Source organism: Vulpes lagopus, chromosome 5 (assembly GCF_018345385.1).
Source record: "Vulpes lagopus strain Blue_001 chromosome 5, ASM1834538v1, whole genome shotgun sequence".
NCBI classification, from domain to species: Eukaryota; Metazoa; Chordata; class Mammalia; order Carnivora; family Canidae; genus Vulpes; species Vulpes lagopus.
In genome coordinates, this window is record NC_054828.1 from 81519314 (window position 1) to 81532369 (window position 13056).

Consider the following 13056-nt stretch of genomic DNA (forward strand, 5'->3'; position numbering starts at 1 on the left):
TTTGCCTCATCTTAAAAACTGTAAATAACTATTGAGGTGGGGCAAAAAATTGAGCAAGTGACTTTGATTGGGAGAATGTAGGCTTTTGGTTTATAGAATGAAATGTGCTTAAGGCACTTAGGCCATTGAAAAGTCCTTCTGATAGGATGCAACAGGAGACAGGCATTCTTAGACAAACACAGGTGTTGCTCAATATAGAAAAATCTGTACTTAGGGAGAATTTATCTTACAAAAAGGATTCTTAGTTGTAAGGATATAATTGGCAATAAAGTTATAGTCAGCTGTTCTTGTAGGTTCTAAATAACTTCACTTACCAAAATAAGACGTACACGTAACTTTTTAGAAACCTGCCTGTTTACTCAAGGCCAGGTAGAATTCCAATTAGCTAGACTATACTTCTACACATACAACTGTGTTGCCATCTAGTGGCTGGGCTGATAGTAATTATTAAAGAATTACTGATCGAACAGCTCAAGTATCGGGTACAATTTACACAACAAAGGTATAAAGAATAAGATTTCATTTCTACTCTCAAGTTGTTCACAGTGTGAAGTGGTAGGATGGGTGGAAACAAATGTGAAAAAGAATATTTTAAAACATCTCAGTGGGTAAAGACTTTTCAAATGGAAAAAAAAATTAAAGGCAAATTCCTGCTTGTTTCCACATTCTATGCAAGTAACCCTAAGCATGGGTGTGATCCTGACTGCGTGTTTATACTAGTCCTAGTGTAAGAATCCTCTCTCTGGTTTCTGAAGTTGAACTCTGTTTACTGAGTATTTGTTAAGTCCCTTAGAGAACCTGATTTGATTTTACCTTGTCCTTTATGTCATCAAAGTAATACAGATTGCTAAGACTTAAAAGGCATTCTATTCTCAGACTTAAAAGGCATTTTCAGACTTAAAAGGCATTAACTACTGTCAGTTATAACTCCATCTTACCCATGAGGGGGCAGTATAATACATACATCTTAATTCTTTGATTACAGCCGTAGAACCTAGGCCAGATTTGATTTTATATTTGGGTACTTGGAATTCAATTGGCCTCATTTTGCCAAATAATTTTCCTGAATGCAAAGTTTGAACTCTGAAATCAATTTGAATTTTGAAATAAGTTTTAAAATCACACCATTCTAGTTTAAAAGTTCATCTTGAACAACTGTTTGGGAAGTTTTCTAAATATAGAAAGATTTGGGGAGGCTGAGGGGGGTAGTCCATGAAGATCATTGTTCAGAATTTACTACAAACAATATTGACATTCATTTCCTCATCAAGAGACTATTTTTAAAATGTCTTGTCAATACTTTTTTTTTTTTTCCCTCCCATCATAGAAGGCAATTCCTGTTTCACTGTCCACAGCTCATAGTTTCACAATGGTGTGGGGCATGCAGCTTTTACTGCTTTGGCTAAGTTGGCTTGCAACAGTCATCTGTGATGTGTAACTAAACACCTCTCTTCCTGGCAGGCAGTCTTCTATTTTGGTACCTCTCTGCGAACAGATGTAGGAAGATTTTGGTCATGAGACCCTAGCGACTCTGGTGGGGTGCGGTGGGGTGGGGTGGGGTGAGGTGGAATGGGGCGGGACGAGGTGGGGTGGGGTGGTTACCGAGTGCCTGGGAAACAGGCTCAACGCATCCGGACTCGCAGCCTTAGTGAAACTGGGCTGCCGCTCGCGGTGGGCACCGCGCCATGCACATACCTGAGCGAGAGCGTGTTGGAGGCGTAGTGCCTAGGCGTGTGTATCGCAACAGGGCGTGGGGGCCGACCTCGGGCACTGGGAGTATCAAAGGCACCCTGCTGGGACTTCAGACCTCAGGCGTTCGGAGCGTTATTTGCATCTACTTTCCAAGTTGGCACTGGACTGCAACTGCAGTGGCAAGAGATAGTTTTATGGTTTCCTTGAACGAGGTGCCATTTGGATTCCTCGATCACCCAGGTGGCTGTGGAGTCAGCTTTCCTGTAAAGTTCAGGTCCTTCGCCGTGGGGCTAGCAGGACCGCAGGCACGGCGACTCAGTGGGGCTTTGGCTTGAGGCCGCGGCGGGGCGGCGGGGCGTCCGGGGTCCGGGGCACGGTTCTGGTTCCGCGGCGGGCTCGCACGGGGAGGTCCCCCTCTCGACGGTTCCCGGGCGGTGCCGGGGCGGGCCGAGGCGCGAGGGGTGCAGGGAGGAGCCAATAAGAGCCGGGGTTGGCCGGGCGGGGGCGGGGCCTTCGCGGGGCCTGCGGGGGCGGGACGGAGCCGACCCCGAGTGCCAGCGCGGGGACCTGGCGCCTCCGCGGAGGGACGAGAGCTGCGCAGCGCGGCCGCGGGGCGGCGTGGACGCCGGGGGCAGGTAGGCGCGGGGCGGCGCGGGGCGGCGTGGACGCCGGGGGCAGGTAGGCGCGGGGCGGCGCGGGGCGGCGTGGACGCCGGGGGCAGGTAGGCGCGGGGCGGCGCGGGGCGGCGCGGGGCGGCGCGGGGCGGGCTCTGCTGCGGCCGGGGGCCTCGCTCCCTCGCGGCGGTGGGTGTCACTCGCTGGGCGCCGGGCGCCGGGCGCGCGGAGGTGTCGGCGCCGGGGTCTGGGCTCCCCTGGCCCCGAGGGACCACGACGACGGGCCCCGGGAGCCCTGCGGGTGGGCCGCGGCGGCTGTGGCGGAGCCCGCGGGGCGTCTCGGCGCCGCTCACCTCGGGGGCCGGGAGTGCGCTGCAGGGCGGGGGCGCCCTCCGCGAGGAACCGCGGGCTGGGAGCCTGAGCGTCCGCGGGCTGAGGCGGTGACTTTTACGCATTTCTTGCTTTTTTGTGAGTTTTGATTCTTAGCAGAATCTGACGAGCACAGCATGGAAAGTCGGTAGAATTTTGATTTTAAAATCGGACAATGGAAACTCCAAGAACTTTTGAGTAACTCGGATCGCAGATGATGATTAGATGAGTCAGGGGCTGGAGTGGCGGCCAGGACCCACAGAACAGAGGCGATACCTCGGTCACGTCGGCTCTTCTGGGCCTCTTTTCCTCAGCTGGAAATCTGGGATGCTCACGCCCAGGGGTATTCTGAGGGTCAAAGGAGATAAATGAGAGCAATCTGTAAATAAATGTGAGGTTTTGTCATCTGTGCACCGGCCGCGGGCATATTCTGTAAAGCAGCTACTAAATGCCAGGCGCACGGTAGGCCCTCCGTAAACCTTTATCCCAAAGCTAGTGTTTCACCTCCGGTGTTTTAGATAAAGCCCAAAATCTCTGTTACTGAGTAAATAAATTGTTTACCCCCCCCCCCATCACCATTGTTTGGAGTGTGGCCCATTTTTAACTGATCAATGAACTTTTCTAGAATGGCACATATTATCCACGCACTGTTACTGAATTATTTATCGTGAAGTTCGATACCAATCAAATAATCTTTTTTTTTTATTAAGATTATTTATTTATTTATTCATGAGAGAGACACAGAGAGAGAGAGAGACAGAGACACAGAGGGAGAAGCAGGCTCCAGCAGGGAGCCCGACAGGGGACTCAGTCCCGGGTCTCCAGGATCAGGCCCTGGGCTGAAGGCAGCGCTAAACCGCTGAGCCACCCAGGAATCCCCTCAAATAATCTTTTTTTGCTTTAAGTAATTATACTTTGTTACCTAGTAAAGTAAGCTGGGAGTATTGCTTCAAATCAAGACTTTAATAAGATTTTAGTCCTTCAAAACAAAATTAATGTGTAGCTCTTTTTTTTTTTTTTGTACAATCTTTATTATAGATATTTGCTTTCTTTTCCTTGGGTATGTGAAGGAGTGAGGGGTTTTAGGGAGAAAGTGGAAATAAAAAAGGGAATAGCAGTTTGTAACCAGCAGGCATTTACTGGAGATACTTGTAGGTGTGTTCTGAAGTAGTTTCCCAGGCAGAAACCAGGAAATGTAGTAATTGTGTCTGGTGGTGGCCTTTCATTAGCGTTTTTATGTTGACGGTGGCAATAGATTTCTTAAGATGCAGATCTAAAGGAAGAGTGTTAGTGTTTTTGATGTGACAATAATAGAATTTTCTAAACCTGGGAATTGTATTTTAAATGATCTATAACATGTCTTCTAGACAAGAATTTTAGACCATTGGATACCATTGGTTAAGAGCAAATCAGATGGTGTAGAGGGAAAGTTCCTAGTGAATATAATTTTTGTGTTGTCTTAAAAGCTTTACGTTTCAGCAGTTCAGTGGAAGATGAGTGTTTTGAAACTACTTAAAACATCATTTTAAATATGTACTCCATATATAAATTTTGCTGTAATTTAAATTTGCCACTCTTGGAGGTCTGAAGCCTTTATGGTCACGTTGTTTATTGAGCATCTGTTATATTCGAAGGCATAGTTTTAGCACTTCCCTAGTATTCCTGTATGAGCAGAATACAATTCCTTCCTTCTAGGACATTAACACCACCAAGTGGGCTAAAATAAGTAGCAAGAAAACTGTTTTTAATACTGATGATAACACTAGTCAGTATTTATTGGGACCTACTCTGAGCCAGGCAGTATTCTAAATTCTCTACATGGATTAGTTTATTTAATCCTTACAACAGCACCATGAGAGGTGTCATTATTTTGGTGTCCTCATTGAGAGACATGAGGTTGAGTAACACCCCTATCAAACAGCCTAGGCAGCAGAGCTAGTATTCAGACCAGTTAGACTCCAGAAGTCCTAATCCAAACTTTTGCATTATACTGAATTTCAAGTTCTGTGAGTGAAATACTAATAAAATCCAATGTGTATTTAAAAGAGAGTTCTAGAAATAACTTCTTCACAAAGGAGAGAAAGAGACATAGAAAGAAACTGGTGTTGGGGATCCCTGGGTGGCTCAGCAGTTTAGCGCCTGCCTTTGGCCCAGGGCATGATCCTGGAGTCCCAGGATCAAGTCCCAGGATTGAGTCCCAGGATGGAGTCCCAGGTCAGGCTCCCTGCATGGAGCCTGCTTTTTCTCTCTGCCTGCGTCTCTGCCTCTCTTTCTCTCTGTCTCTCATGAATAAATAAATAGAATCTTAAAAAGAAAAAAAAAGAAAGAAACTGGTGTTACAAGATGTGGTTGGAGGTTTGTCCAAGCTACAATTTAATTATACTTTGTATAGAAGACTATTCCCCCCCCACCCCCATCACCCATGAATGACTTGGGATTCTTTCTGTTTCTAAACTTGCAGTCACAGGGCTCCTGGGTGGCTTGATGGTTAAGTGTCTGCCCTTTGGCCCAGGTCATGATCCCAGGGTCCTGGGATCAAGTCCCCTATCAGGTTCCCTGCTTTGTGGGGAACCTGTTTCTCCTTTTCCTCTTCTTGTGCTCTATCTCTGTGTCTCTCTCTCAAATAAAATCTTAAAAAAAACAAAAACAAAAACAAAACAAAACAAAAACCTCAGTCACTCATACTACAATTATGACATTATCTTAACAATAGAAAAAGTGATTATTTTTCAACAAGAAGTTTAAAATGTCTGTTCTCAGACCATAGGTTAAATGTTAGATTCAAGAAAAGACGCTTCCCTGCCTTCAAGAAGCTTATAACCAACCAGACATGTAAATGAGTCCCTGCAATTTCAGTGTGCTGAGTTATATAGAGATAGAATTTAGTGGGAACAATGATGAGGGAAAATAATTCTATATATGATAAGGAGGAAGATTAGAGAGAAGATACCATAATTGAATTTGGCTTTGAAGGGTGAATAAGAATTAACTGAGTCAGGGAAGGGAGCAGAAGATATGGATGTGAAAGTATATGGCATTTGTGAGGAATATGTTGTAGTTTATTGACTAAAGGTCAGAGTTTATGGAGGTGAGAAGCTGGGCTAGGAGGGGATGGTGCCTGGAAATAAACTAGAAAAAGAAATATGCTGAGCTTGATTGCTAACCGGGTTAGGATCACTGAAATTGCTAGAAATGAGGTAAGCATTGGGGTTTTGGTGCCTCTCATTTGGAATAATTAAGATTTGTCCAGTTTGGCAAAATCTCTCACTATAGAATGTGTTAAAGGTGGTTTTAAAACTTTAAAATAGGGGCAGCCTGGGTGGCTCAGCGGTTTAGCGCCGCCTTCAGCCCAGGGCCTGATCCTGGAGACCTGGGATTGAGTCCCATGTCAGGCTCCATACAGGGAGCCTCTGCCTGTGTCTCCCCCCCACCCCCTCTCTGTCTCTCATGAATAAATAAATAAAATCTTTAAAAAAAGAGAGAGAGAGAGAGAAAAGTCTGCTGGTGCCACAGAGTAAAAAGCTTGTGTTTCATGCTGGGAACTTTGGACTTGATTCTAAAGACAATAGAGAGCCAGTGAAGGATTTGAGGTAATGAAGACAGATAACATGGTGGGGTATGGATGGAGGCTGGACTGGATGGAGACAAGCAAAAGGTAGAGAGATAAGTTAGGAGGCTAATGGTATTGAAATGGTCCAGATAAGAGAGGATAAATAAGGGCCTGGCGCAGAAAAATCCTCATAGAGGTGAAGAGGAGAGGACAGGATGATCAAGATACAGAATTGACTGCTTAAAAAGTGATTGGCTTTGGAGGTGAACAGAAAAGTAAATGACTTCATTTCTTGGCTTGGGAAACTGGATAGAGGAACTTGTTTTATTTTTTTTCTTGTGGGAGGAAGAGAACTGTTTCAGTTTTGAACATGCTGAGTTTGAAGTGCCTCTGGACATTTAAGGTAGAAATGTCAGGGGGGATCAAGAGCCTAGGAGGAGGCTGAGATTAGTGATGCAAATTTCAGAGTTAGCCAGTAAGTGGTCATTGAAACCTTAAGAGCAGGTGAAATTGCTCAGGGAAAGCATATGGAATTAGAAATGAAGAGGGCCAGGGATAAATGGTTTGCTTTGTATGAGTGAAAAGGATTATTGATTGATTTATTGATGCTAATTTTGTCTTCTAAATTGTGATTATAAATCAATAATATGGGTTTTAATTGAAGGATTAAGCAGCAATTTTTACAACCCAATGAATCCTGTTCTTTTAAAATTTTATTTGGGGGTCATGCCTGGCTGGTTTGGGATTGTGAGTTCAGGCCCCATGTTGGGTATAGAGATTACTTCAAAATAAAATATAAAAGTAAATAAAAAATAAACTACATAAAATAAAATTTTATTTGGGAGTCACTCATTAATTCCAAAAGCGTATTGCCTGAAGTATTATCAGAGTTCCTCTTTGTAAAAATAACACAACTTTACAGCATATTCACAGCCACACAGGAAAGTAGATCTTCTAGTTTTATTACAGAATTACTTTTCCTCCTCTGTTCTTTCTTCCTTCCTTTCTTCCTTTCTTTCTTTCTTTCTTTCTTTCTGACTCACGACCCTGAGATCAAGACCTGAGTGAGGATCAGAAATCTGATGCATAACTGACTGAGCCACCCAGGTGCTCCCCTTCCTCTGTGCTTTCTATTTCCATGCCTATATAGCTTATATACCTTTAGTCAAAGCTATGAAAACATGACTATACCTTCACGTGATTGGAAGTCAGAGATAGTGCTTTTTTTTTTTTCAGAAGAGATCTTCACTTCCCATAAATATATATATATATTTTAAGATTTCATTTATTTATTCATGAGAGACACAAAAGCACAGGCAGAGGGCAGCCCTGGTGGCTCAGCGGTTTAAGCGCCGCCTTCAGTCCAGGGCGTGATCCTGCAGACCCGGGATCAAGTCCCACATGGGGCTCCCTGCATGGAGCCTGCTTCTCCCTCTGCCTGTGTCTCAGCCTCTCTCTCTCTGTGTCTCTCATGAATAAATAAATAAAATCTTAAAAACAAAAAACAAAAAACAAAAACAAAACACATACAGGCAGAGGAAGAAGCAGGCTTCTTGTAGGGAGCTCCATCTGGGACTTGATCCAGGGCCTCTGGGATCACATCCTGAGCTGAAGGCAGACACACTCAACTGCTGAGCCACCCAGGCATCCCAAATATAGATTTTTTTATTAAAGATTTTATTTATCCACGAGAGACATAGAAGGAGAGAGAGGAGGCAGAGACACAGGCAGAGGGAGAAGCAGGCTCCTTGCAGGGAGCCGGACGTGGGACTCAATCCCAGGTCTCCAGGATCACACCCTGGGCTTATGGCGGCGCTAAACTGCTGAGCCACCCGGGCTGCCCCCAAATATAGATTATTAATAAATGTTTGTTGGTTGATTCATCTTGATAACCAATCTTATTCAACTTTGGCTCCAAGTGGCTTACCCATCTCCAAAATTCATACTCACTTTCAAAGAATGAAGATTTGCCATGACTGAAGAGACTCAAAAGAATGTGTTATGGCTTTGAAAGCATTTTCAAAAACAGACTCAAAAATATTTTCCTAATTTGTAGTATCATTCAAATAAATGTATGGTCTCTTAAGGCAGGGAATGGCAAACTTTTTCTGTAAAGGGCTAGATAGTAAATATTTTAGACTCTGTGGGCCATACATCTCTCTAAGTACTCAATTCTGCTGAAAAGAGCCATAGACAATACTTCAATGAATGAGCATGGGCTGTGTTCCAATAAAAATTTATTTACGGACACTGAAATTTGAATTTCATATAATTTTCATGTGTCACAGAATATTACGCTTTTTAAATTTTTTTTTCAGCCATTTAAAAATCATAAAAACCAGTCTTTTCTCAGAGACATACAAATACAAGTGGTGGGCCACATTTGGCTGATCCTCTCATAAGAGGTGTTCTTTTTAAGTGTTTAGATTTGTAATTTGAGTTAAAAGATTTTTAAAAAGTTCTTCAACTTTGCACCTCCTGCAGGCAACATGAAAAATTTAAATTCATCCCTCCATATGTCACATAGAGTAGGTGGAATGTATTCCCTTTATTGTTTTGGGACCTGAGATACAGAGAAATAGACTAAGTTGTACAATGTCAGGACCAAAAATATGTTTGAAAATATATTTCAGTATTCAGTGCTCCTCATTAAACCAGTAAAATAGTGATCTGTTTGCCTCAATTAAAGTGGGGAATATTGAACACTGCGTGGAATAAAAAACCAAAACTTGAAGGAGTGTCCTGCACTGGGACCCAGAGGTTAGACAGGATGGAATCTTTTTTGTCTTTTTCCTCTCTGACTTAAATGAGTAATTTTTATCCTAAGGAAAACATGAAGTTTTCCTCTTCACTTCTCAGGCATTATAGCAGATTGTAAGATTGGAGGATTAAGTAGTAAATCATGGTGAGATAGAAGAAGGAAATACAAAGGACTTACTTTGTAAGCTAGATGTATAAACATCTAGCTATCCCAGATGTTTCTCTTGCATTCTCTATTTTTGAGGAAGAAATTCAGTATTTTTTTCCTTATTAGATTCCTGGATAGGGATCCCTGGGTGGCGCAGTGGTTTGGCGCCTGCCTTTGGCCCAGGGCGCGATCCTGGAGACCCGGGATCGAATCCCACGTCAGGCTCCCGGTGCATGGAGCCTGCTTCTCCCTCTGCCTGTGTCTCTGCCTCTCTCTCTCTCTCTGTGCGACTATCATAAAATAAATAAAAAAATTAAAAAAAAAAAAAAAAAGATTCCTGGATAGCAGCCTGAAAATAGACTTTTTGGCATTCAGTTCAGGCAGCATAAAGCCACTTATATTAGTTAAAGGTTATCATTTATGCTCTATTTTTTTTAAGTTTTTTTTTTTCTTTATTTATTTATGATAGTCACAGAGAGAGAGAGAGAGGCAGAGACACAGGCAGAGGGAGAAGCAGGCTCCATGCACCGGGAGCCCGACGTGGGATTCGATCCTGAGTCTCCAGGATCGCGCCCTGGGCCAAAGGCAGGCGCCAAACCACTGCGCCACTCAGGGATCCCTATGCTCTATTTTTTTTTAAAAAAGATTTTATTTATTTATTTGAGAGAGAAAGCAAAAGAACACAGCAGAGGGGAGGGTAGAGGAGAGAGAGAAACAGACTCCCCTGCAAAGCAGGGAGCCCAACCCTGTGCCCAGGACCTCGAGACCCTGACCTGAGCCAAAGGCAGACATTGAACTGACTGAGCCACCCAGGCACCCCATGCTCTATTTTTTTTAATTATATTTTGAGGTTTTTATAACAGTGATAAACGTTTTTACAACAGATATAGAGGAAAATTATCAATTTTCCTTTGAAGTTTAAATTCATAGAAATGGCATATGTCTGGATTTTTTGCTTTGTGGATGTTAAAATTTAGAACAGATTGGGTTATGTGTGTATGATTCTTGCAGCTACTTAGATGTGCTTTTTCTTCTCTTTCTTTTTTTCCACCAGAGTGGAAAAACAAAAAACTTTGGTTATCTAGGATATGTCTGAATTGGTTACTTAGCAATGTGAAGTATAATTTTATTTTGAAATATTTATCTGTATTCTTTAATACTCTGATTATATAAGGGTCTGTTAAGGCCAATGATAAGATGACCTGCTGAGAGGAAATGCCACAGCCTGCTCTGCAACAGTGTTTATTGAAACTCCATTTTCTCTGGTCCCTACTTCAACTGTAAGGGGTAACATGGAACAAAAGAGGAACATTATGTGAATTAAAGGGATGGTCCATTTGCACATGATCATAATGCAGTGGTTCTCATTGCACAGTTCATTTAGACTAGCATAATTCAAGGTCAAGCAAAATGTAGCAAGATCGTAAAATTAAAAAGATACTAGACTTTTCAGTAAGCCTTTTCAAGTATTTTCAAAGAAAAAAAGTAAAATTTTCTCAGTTTTCTTTTCCCAGGACCATTCCTGGGAAAGATTCATTATTGTTTTATTTAGTTGCCTATCAGTGGCATAAGAGAAAAATGGCTACATACCTGTTGGAAAAAAATATTCATCTAGAATGCATGGATGTTTTGTTTATTACTTTTGATGATAAATCAACTGAACACTAAGATTTCACCTCTTAGCGATGATATACCTCCATTCTGTACCATTATGGGATGTTTCATCAATGCTGATAAGGTGGCTGTAGTCTGGTACAGATATCACAGTCCAAAGTGGTGGGATCACAGATATTCTAAGTTGCACTGGGCTTTTAGTTTGTCAAGAAAATGAATTTTTGTGGCTTAGATCTTCAACTACTGTGAAGAATGATTATATGACATTGCTTATCATCATTTTCTATTAAGACCAAAGAATTTCGATTGCAAAGTAGAAAGAATGTAGTACTATTTTTGCCATTCACATCAACTTATTGTTTCAACTAGGATTTTCAAGCCTGACCCAATTTAAAGCAAAAGAATAAAAGACTCTGTAGTGAACCTGATAAGTATGTACTGTTTTTGTGTTTTTCAGACTGTAATTAATTTATGAACAGGAAAGGTCACTTGTTGCATTACATTGAATCTTTTCTAATTTTAATTTTTATATTACTTATTTTGGAATTTTAGATGTATTTGTATCATGGTAACATAATATTTTATGTTAACTTTGTTTTACTTTATCGTATTGTAGTAAGGGTAATTGTTTTGTGCAACTTCTGTTTCCGAGGTGTATGTGTGTGTGTGTGTGTGTGTGCGCGTGCATGCGTGTGGTGACAACAAATGTATTTCTTGCCCTGGGTTTGGTTAGGACAGTTCATTAAACATTGACCTATAGTGCAGGAGGAAGGACTCAATTCAATAGGCAGTCCTCTCTCACTAAGCAGGCTCCAGAATCTTGGGCATGGTGTGTGCCTAGTCTGTGAAGCCAGGTCAACATATGCTTCTGCTGTTCCTGCCCTTAAATGATCCCTCTTTGATTCCCCCGACCCCCAAAATTTATGATCATTCGCCCTATCTCTTCCCCTGTTAATATTATGTGTTCCTACTTTCCTTGTGTTTGTTGATTCCCTTAAGCCCAGTTTCTCTCCAACAAACATGCCTCTCCCCCACAAACATGCCTCTCCTTCACCTGGTATCTGAGACTTCAGTTTTGCCCTCGTCATATCACCAGATTGCTTGGCTCCACTGATCTTCCATTATGCACACCAAGAAGCGAGGCTTTCCCCTGAATGGAGAATAATCCTGGTTTTCCTGTCTTTGGCCCCAGCTTATTTTGTTCACTCTCATGTCCAGCTTTAGGAGGGAGATGAAGAATCACATAGGCCATGGATCATGCTATAACTTCAGTCCAATGTCCAACCATTAAACAGCTCTTAAAGACTTTATCCTCAAGTAGCCAGGCTTTTTTCTCTAAAATAGCCAGGCTATTTTATTTTCATAGATTAAGGCCTAGTACCCCATGAGCAAGCTTCTCTGACTTGGTATGAGAGTTTGCCTGACTTGGTCTGAGTCTTCATTATGCTACACACAACCTCTTGTCTTTCTTCCACTTCCATTAGAGCCGCCATCCTTCTCGGACTCCTAAGCCTCTTTCTTCCATGAAGAAGCTTCACTGAACTTTCCCCAAGCCCTCTTCCATGTATTTATCCTTCTTTTTTTTTGGCTGCACTTTTTAAAAATGTATAGGTTTCTTCCCCCAACTTTAAAACATTGTGTTTGAAGTTACTTAGTCCTTTTGTCTTTAATCTTCTCACTGACTTTACAGTAGATGTTGTATCAGTCGTTGCTCCATTTGCTCACTGATTATCTTCCTAAGCTTTAGCTACCCGTTATCTGTCCTTGCTGACCTTTCTCAGTCTTTAGTCTTCTTACTTAGAAGACACTGATTGTGCCTCGTCCTTTTCTTTTTAGGACATTTTCCTTCCATGGTATCTGTGGTCCACATTATCCTGATCCTGTTAGCTCTCCCTAGTCTTTTGCCCAGTCATTACCTGGTTTTGTCCTTTCTGCTCATTTACAGTTTCCCATCTAGTTTCATGTTTCAGGATGCCTGGGTGGCTCAGTGGTTGAGTGTCTGCCTTGGCTCAGGTCATGATCCTGGGGTCCTGTGATCGAGTCCTGCATTGGGCTCCCCACAGGGAGTCTGCTTCTCCCTCTGCCTGTGTATCTGCCTCTCTCTCACTGTGTCACTCATGGATAAATGAGTAAAATCTTCAAAAAAAAAAAAAAAAAAAAAAAGAAAGTTTCATGTTCTCAAAGGTTTAGTTCCTAACTCTTCTTTTTAAGAACTCTCTGCTTAGGGAACCTGGAGATTCTTGCTTCTTTTTTCTACACCATGCCTATCTTAAACTTTCTCTACCTCTGTTTTTTCCCCTCTCATGTTA

The 13056-nt window shown here is 42.4% G+C and overlaps 1 protein-coding gene and 1 long non-coding RNA gene across 7 annotated transcripts in view; one reads left to right on the plus strand and one right to left on the minus strand.

The window, feature by feature from the left end:
- The window catches only part of LOC121491322, a 35397-nt gene extending 33297 nt beyond the window's left edge, over nt 1-2100 (minus strand). Inside the window, exon 1 of the long non-coding RNA XR_005987934.1 lies at nt 1696-2100. This is a non-coding gene — a long non-coding RNA (uncharacterized LOC121491322). The remainder of the gene's footprint in view (nt 1-1695) is intronic.
- Nucleotides 2101-2234: 134 nt separating this feature from the next.
- The window catches only part of DENND2C (DENN domain containing 2C), an 85814-nt gene continuing 74992 nt past the window's right edge, over nt 2235-13056 (plus strand). For 4 of the 6 annotated variants that reach the window (XM_041755379.1, XM_041755378.1, XM_041755382.1 and 1 more), the window contains exon 1: nt 2235-2327. The gene's annotated coding sequence lies outside the window, so the exon portion shown is untranslated. Of the gene's footprint in view, nt 2328-2385; nt 2414-13056 lie in introns of those variants that run through there. The other 2 variants (XM_041755380.1, XM_041755381.1) reach the window with 2 other exon arrangements.